Raw genomic sequence first — 6535 nt, forward strand, 5'->3', positions numbered from 1 at the left:
GTTTGAAGTCGAACCACAGGTCCACAACTGATCGGGTTACACTCCTATTGGCAACTCATGGAAATGGTGTTTCCATCTAAATGCAATGCTTCCAAAGAGAGTCTTAGTCTCAGTCTCAAACCTGACCCAAGCTCAAGTCAAATTGAGTTGCGTCTATATCCAACTTGTAGACCCGATTGAAAAACCCAAATCTTGCGAATTTTTACCAACCTAATTTATACCCAACCACATTAATTGCATACAAGTCAAACAAATTTCAATTATACCCATGCTCGAACCCAAACTTGAATCAAAATAGGTATGAGTATATTTATGATTTTCAAACCTATTTGAAGAAACATGTAAGGCAACCTCGCTCAAAATCATTTTGAAGTTGGGAAAGCTATCTTTTAGGGGTGATTCCCTTCAACCATCCCATGCACATCATCGTTTTTATTTTTTGAGGCATTGAATTTTTTTTAATCAATATAGTTTTACATTATCATGTTTTTTTTTTACTTGGACAAACTGCTCTAGGCGTCTTTGTAGTACCCATGATTTTTTTGAAATCTTTGAATAAAATAGAAAGAAAAATTGCAAGGGTTTTGAATAAAGTATCTTGATGTGGATCTTAGTGAATATATAACAAAAACAATTGACACATACTTAAGTTAAAAATATCCAATTGAAACACACAATATTCACTTAACCTAAGCTATTCAATTTGGATCTTAGATGACATCTGAATTAAATCTGTGGCGCCCCAAACCCCGACTTTGGAAACCTTAGAATTTTCTGTGATTTTTTTTTTTAAAGGTTTTACTAAAAAACAACGGAAAACAAGGTGTAAGGGAAACAACAAAGCCACGAGTCTGGACGGCCACAAGAGAGTGAAAAAAGGTAAACAACAGTGTAACCAAAGGTATAATTATACAACCACAAACGTAAAGAGGGTATACAACCCAACAGTTTAAAGGTTTACAAAAATAAGAGTACAAAACTCAAAATTAGGGAGTATATCCCAACCAAGTCTCAAAATCGTCCACTAGAGGGGCGCCACATGGGTTTGGGCCACCTCTAGTCAATCCAGATCTGAATCCATAATGCACTATATTTAAAACAATGCTTATTTAATGTTTTTAAATATAAAATTGACTTCAATAAATCATTTATTTGTTTTCAAAAACTTATTTGACATGAAATGTTTAATGCTACTTAAAGAAATTTCGCATCGTTTGCAAGAAATAGGCTTATTATGACTCGCGTATAATCGTTAAACAAATCTTGTAATTCACATGCACTGACAGGGTTTTTTCGTCGTATGGGTTCCAAATTTGGGGACAAACTATACAAATATATTACAAACTTACCCTTAAATTTCCAGAGGTTAATTAATCATGAATTAAGCTCTTCTTAATTATATACTGTTCTTACGCGATTTCGGGTCGCGCGCACAAAGCTGAAATACAATGCATAATCAAATTTATACTTACCTATGTGCAACCATCGTAAACACACGAAAATATACATATATCAACTCTATGCAAACAGTAAATTCTTCAGAAAATTTCACGGGTCTTACATCCTACCCACCTTAAAAGGGATTTAGTCTGCAAAATCACAAAACATCAAACAACGACAAAAATGGTCAGATCTCATCTGACGACGCCTAATCGGCCACAACTAAGTCTCTCGTAGACTTCCTCGGACAGAACTTGGCAATATGCCTCGGTTGTCCACACTTGAAACACTTGTCATCGTAACGAGGACAAGTTCCAAAAGCGTGATCTTCGTTGCATCGTCGACACTTCCACTAGACATTCGGTCGTTGGGATTGCCTCTGATGGCGATTCTGCTGCACTTTTTGACGCTTCCGCTCTCTAGTAGGTGGCAAGGACTCCACCTACTAGGATTCTTCTCACTCGTAATAGCAAAAACCTTAGTCTGTTGCTCGGCTTGGTCTTCATCCAATAGAGTAGCTACCTCAACAGCCTCTTCGAGCGACTTTGGCCCGCTAGTGAACACTTTGGTTCTCAAAGTATGCCTCAAACCACGAGCGAACTTCATTGCTCGATCATTCTCCGCAACATAAACATCCAAATAATATCGTTCCAAACAACAAAACCTCATAATATAATCAGACAAGGTCGTCGTTCCCTGTTGCAGATCCAGAAATTCTTACATCTTCTTACTGCGCTCATGCTTCATAAAATACGCAGAGTTAAACACTTCAACGAATTCATCCCACGTAACATTCATGTCTTTGAATCTAACTGAAGAAACAGTGCCCCACCACTTCTCAGCGTGGTCTTTCAAAAGATAGGTACCAAAATTCACTTTTTGTTCCTCTGGGACATCTAAAACGCGAAAAATACGCTCTATCTCACATATCCACGACTCAGCAGCTTCAGGGTCTGTCTTACCCTCAAAAACAGGAGGATCCAATTCCATGAATCGCTTATAGGTAATCGTACTATTGTTCTGTCCACCTTGGGTTACGGACTGAAGATTCACACCCATCTGTTGCATCGCAACTACTTGCTGTTGCACAACCTCTGCAAGGTTGTTCACAGTGCCCATAATATCGTTGCATCTGGTCTTCCAAGTCATCTATCATGACAAAAAGACGTAACAATCAAATGATAGGTCTGACAGCCATGCTCGCTAAACGATAATCGCAGCAATCATTCAAGAATTATAAGCACACTACACATAATTCAGACAAAAGCCATATCGCAATTCAATCATGCAACACAACACGACATATAAACATGTTTCACGAACAATCTTAAGTGACACCATACAAGGCCGCTATCGCTAGAAAATCACCATTCTAGCCGACAAATGTTAGAGAATCACCACTCTAACACAGCAAAACAAGGAGAACATTATACAAAGAACATCATTAGTCGTAACATCGTTAGGGAATCACCACCCTAGCGACATCGTTAGAGAATCAACCCCATATGACTAGGATTGGAACCCAATTCATATTAGGTCTAATTATGTTTGGACCTAAGAAAATATCTGAACTCAAAACAGATCTATATGGGTTTTAAGAACTTTAGATCTGTGGTATGTGGTTCTCCAAATTATTCGGGTCAACCCAAATGTGTTCGGGTGAGGTTTATACCCATATTAGGAGTTGAACCGAATATGAGAGAGTTTTGGATCCGTTTGAGACCCCAAATGGGTCTCACTAAGGTTTTGGATTCATAGAAGATCCCAAACGGATCTTCTAAAGGTAAATAAGATTCTAGGTTCATTTGGAGACCTAAGTGGATCTCATCGAGGTGAAAATGGTTTTGATCTAATTGAGACCCAAACGGATCTCACCAAAGTGAAAATAATTTGGATCTATTTGAGAGACAAATGGATCTCATTCAAGGTAAATGAGTTTTGGATCAATTTGGAGACGCAAATGGATCCCACTAAGTAAAATGATATTTGGATCTAGTTGGAGACCCAAACGGATTTCACTAAGTAACATGAGAATGTTGGATTCACTTGAAGACCCAATTGAATCTCTTTAAATAATTAAGGTTTTGGATCTATTTGAGAACCAAATGAATTCCATTAAAGTAAAGTAAAATTATGAATCTATTAAAAGACCCAAATGGATCTAACTTAAAATGAAAAGGGTTTGGGTCAACTTAGACCCAAATGAATCTAATATACATTAATATATATTGGATTTGGATTTCATGAGATCGAAATGGGTCTCACCAACTCCAAACCAAATAATACATCCCCTTAATGGATAGATTAGTGTTGGATCTCATTTGAATCCAATCCAAGGTCCAAATACTCACCCCATCACCTCTACATCTCTCGTTAAAGCCCTACTTATACCTATAGCCCCCTACCTACTCCCTACTTCCTTAATGGTGCCCCTTCCCTACTCCCTACTATTGTTTTTTGTCACTTACTCACTCCTTTTCTTGCCTTTAAAATGACTTTTACCCCCTCTCTCTTTTTCATATCTTACTCTCTTAAGTCTTCTATCCTTCTTTTGGAGTAAAAGTGTTTGTTTGTTTTTTCATGGTTTTTTTAGTGACTTTTAATTATGCCTTCTCTAAATCCATGAAATTGTGGGAATTCACTATTGAAAAAGTTTGCCATTTTTTGGGTTTCCATAATCTTCAAACAAGGTAGAGTAAATCTACACTGACTCTGGTATTTGTGCAATTCTAATGCATACACAATTTTTATGTGCTCTTACATGGGTTTACGATAACTTACGTACATGTGTAGTTTTAGGTTATTTGAAATGCATAAATTTTCATATTTATGTAGTTACAGATATATGGTTTTGAAAAATGTTCATATTACATGCTTTATGGTAAAATGAATATTTTTGCAACCATTGGATTTTTACGAGCAAAAATGTGCATATGTTAAAAAAGACTTGAATTTATCCATATATGAGTATTTCGAACACAGTTCAAATAAAGACATGTATATGTTCAAGTTTTTATTAATGTATTCCGACATATGTATTTCAAATTTTGTGAACATGTAAATACAAGTATATTTCATAATTTTATGAAAAAATGTGTGCATGTGACTCACTTTATGAATATATTTGTTTTTTAATGATTACATAATTATAAATATTTTAAGCTTGTGCATGAATGGAAAATCAAATTTTTAAGATAAGAGTACAATCGAGATTTTACAAAGTATGTCAATATGATGTTTATGCTTATATGAATAATGTGCTAATGCATTGTGTTAAATAATGCATATGGATACTTTTTGTTTAAGCTAAGGTATATTGAGTGATGCACGTATGTGATGCATAATGAATGTTGTAATGCATGTTGAATAATTGAAAGATGCAATGCATATTGAATGATGCATGTATATGATCCATAATTATGTAATGCATATTGAGTGATGTCTACGATGAAAAGTATGTTATCAAATTATTATGGCTCGAGGCCGGATGAGTGACACCCAACCTTATGCACGGTTAACTGAATCGATATGTGATAATGCCTCTAATGGGTAGCCAAGAACCTTATGATAAGGCTAATTGAAAATCATACGTGCTTGTGGTGAGTAGAAACTATTGAAATTGTAAATGATTAAATATTGCTTAAAGCATATATGCCGAGAGAGTTAATCAAATGATAAAGAACATGTATGTTAATTCTATTATAGCTTACAATGAGTGGATAAGCAGTACACTGTGTTTTGTGGTATATTGTTTCCTTAGCCATGAAGATAGGGAATAACTATCACCAATGTCGTGGGGTGGTAGTGAAATTATTCTAGCTAAAAGTAAATTACGATATATCAGGTTGCAGATGTTGGGATCTCTCTCGATTAGATTATCCCTCGCCCTGAGACCAGAAAAGATGTACAAGATCAGGGTAATAAGTCACATATTGATTGAATATACTCCATGGGTCCTGCCTCTAATATATATGTATGTATTGTACTTACAGAGATGTTATGAAAGAAAAATAAAAGTGTATTGTGCATATAATGAAGTATGACATATACCATATAAAAAATAAAATATAAATAAAAATAATTGTAAAGTTACCCATGCCTAAGATGAATGTTTAAAATGCATTGATAAGTCATGCATGAATTGAATGATCACGTATAATTAAGATTATTGTATAGAACATTGAACTGTTGTTTATGTGCACTGATAATTGCTTATTTACATGAAAATGCTATTATTAAATTGAAAAGAATGTTCCGTGTATACCCATTTTTTATGCATGTGTGTTTTTGAGAATACATACTAATTTCAATAGGATGTTAATATGTATAAATTAAATACTGCATATGTCCATATCAACTATAGAATGTGGCATGAGATTATGATTAAACAAATTAAACATGTGAGTGTATGACACATTAAGCCTACTTAGTTACTTTGCAAATGAATGCATTCCTGATTGAGATATATCACGTACACGTATCATGATTGATATATATCGTGAATATCTGATTAAATGAATTATGTTATCATTAATGTGTTATATGTATTAGCTATGTACACTCACTATGTGTTATAATGTATACCTATCAGGCATTCACGAGTTTGTTAATTTTTATGAGTTTTTAGGTGAAGTGTGATGTATAGCTGAAGAATGTATACGAGATGCTGCGACAATGTTGGGAGTCAGTCATTTTTTTTCCGATAACTGAAATTGAATATATTTAATTCAATTTTATCATTATTGTATGAAATGTAACTAGCTTGATTTTTTGAATCCAAGTTTAAAAAAGTTTTCACTGCCGATTTTAATAAAAAAAGTTTTATTTTTCACGTGTTTTTTAAAGCTTAAAATCTCAGGGCGTTAGAGACCTAGCTGGGCTGGCTAAGCCTATCGTACTTATGGGATTCATCCTTTGCTGCAAGGTACGATTAGTATCGGGTACCTGACCGGTCTCGAACCCAATCTTTTGGGTATGAACATGGAAAGTGCCAAACTGAATGATCTTTGTGTCGACCCGAACCCGATTCGAATAATATGCTGGCCGAGTTTGGGCCATGATTTGTTCCGGGCACCTGACCGGATTCAAGTATTTT

Source organism: Nuphar pumila, chromosome 5, assembly GCF_984573655.1.
Source record: "Nuphar pumila chromosome 5, dmNupPumi1.hap1.1, whole genome shotgun sequence".
NCBI lineage: Eukaryota > Viridiplantae > Streptophyta > Magnoliopsida > Nymphaeales > Nymphaeaceae > Nuphar > Nuphar pumila.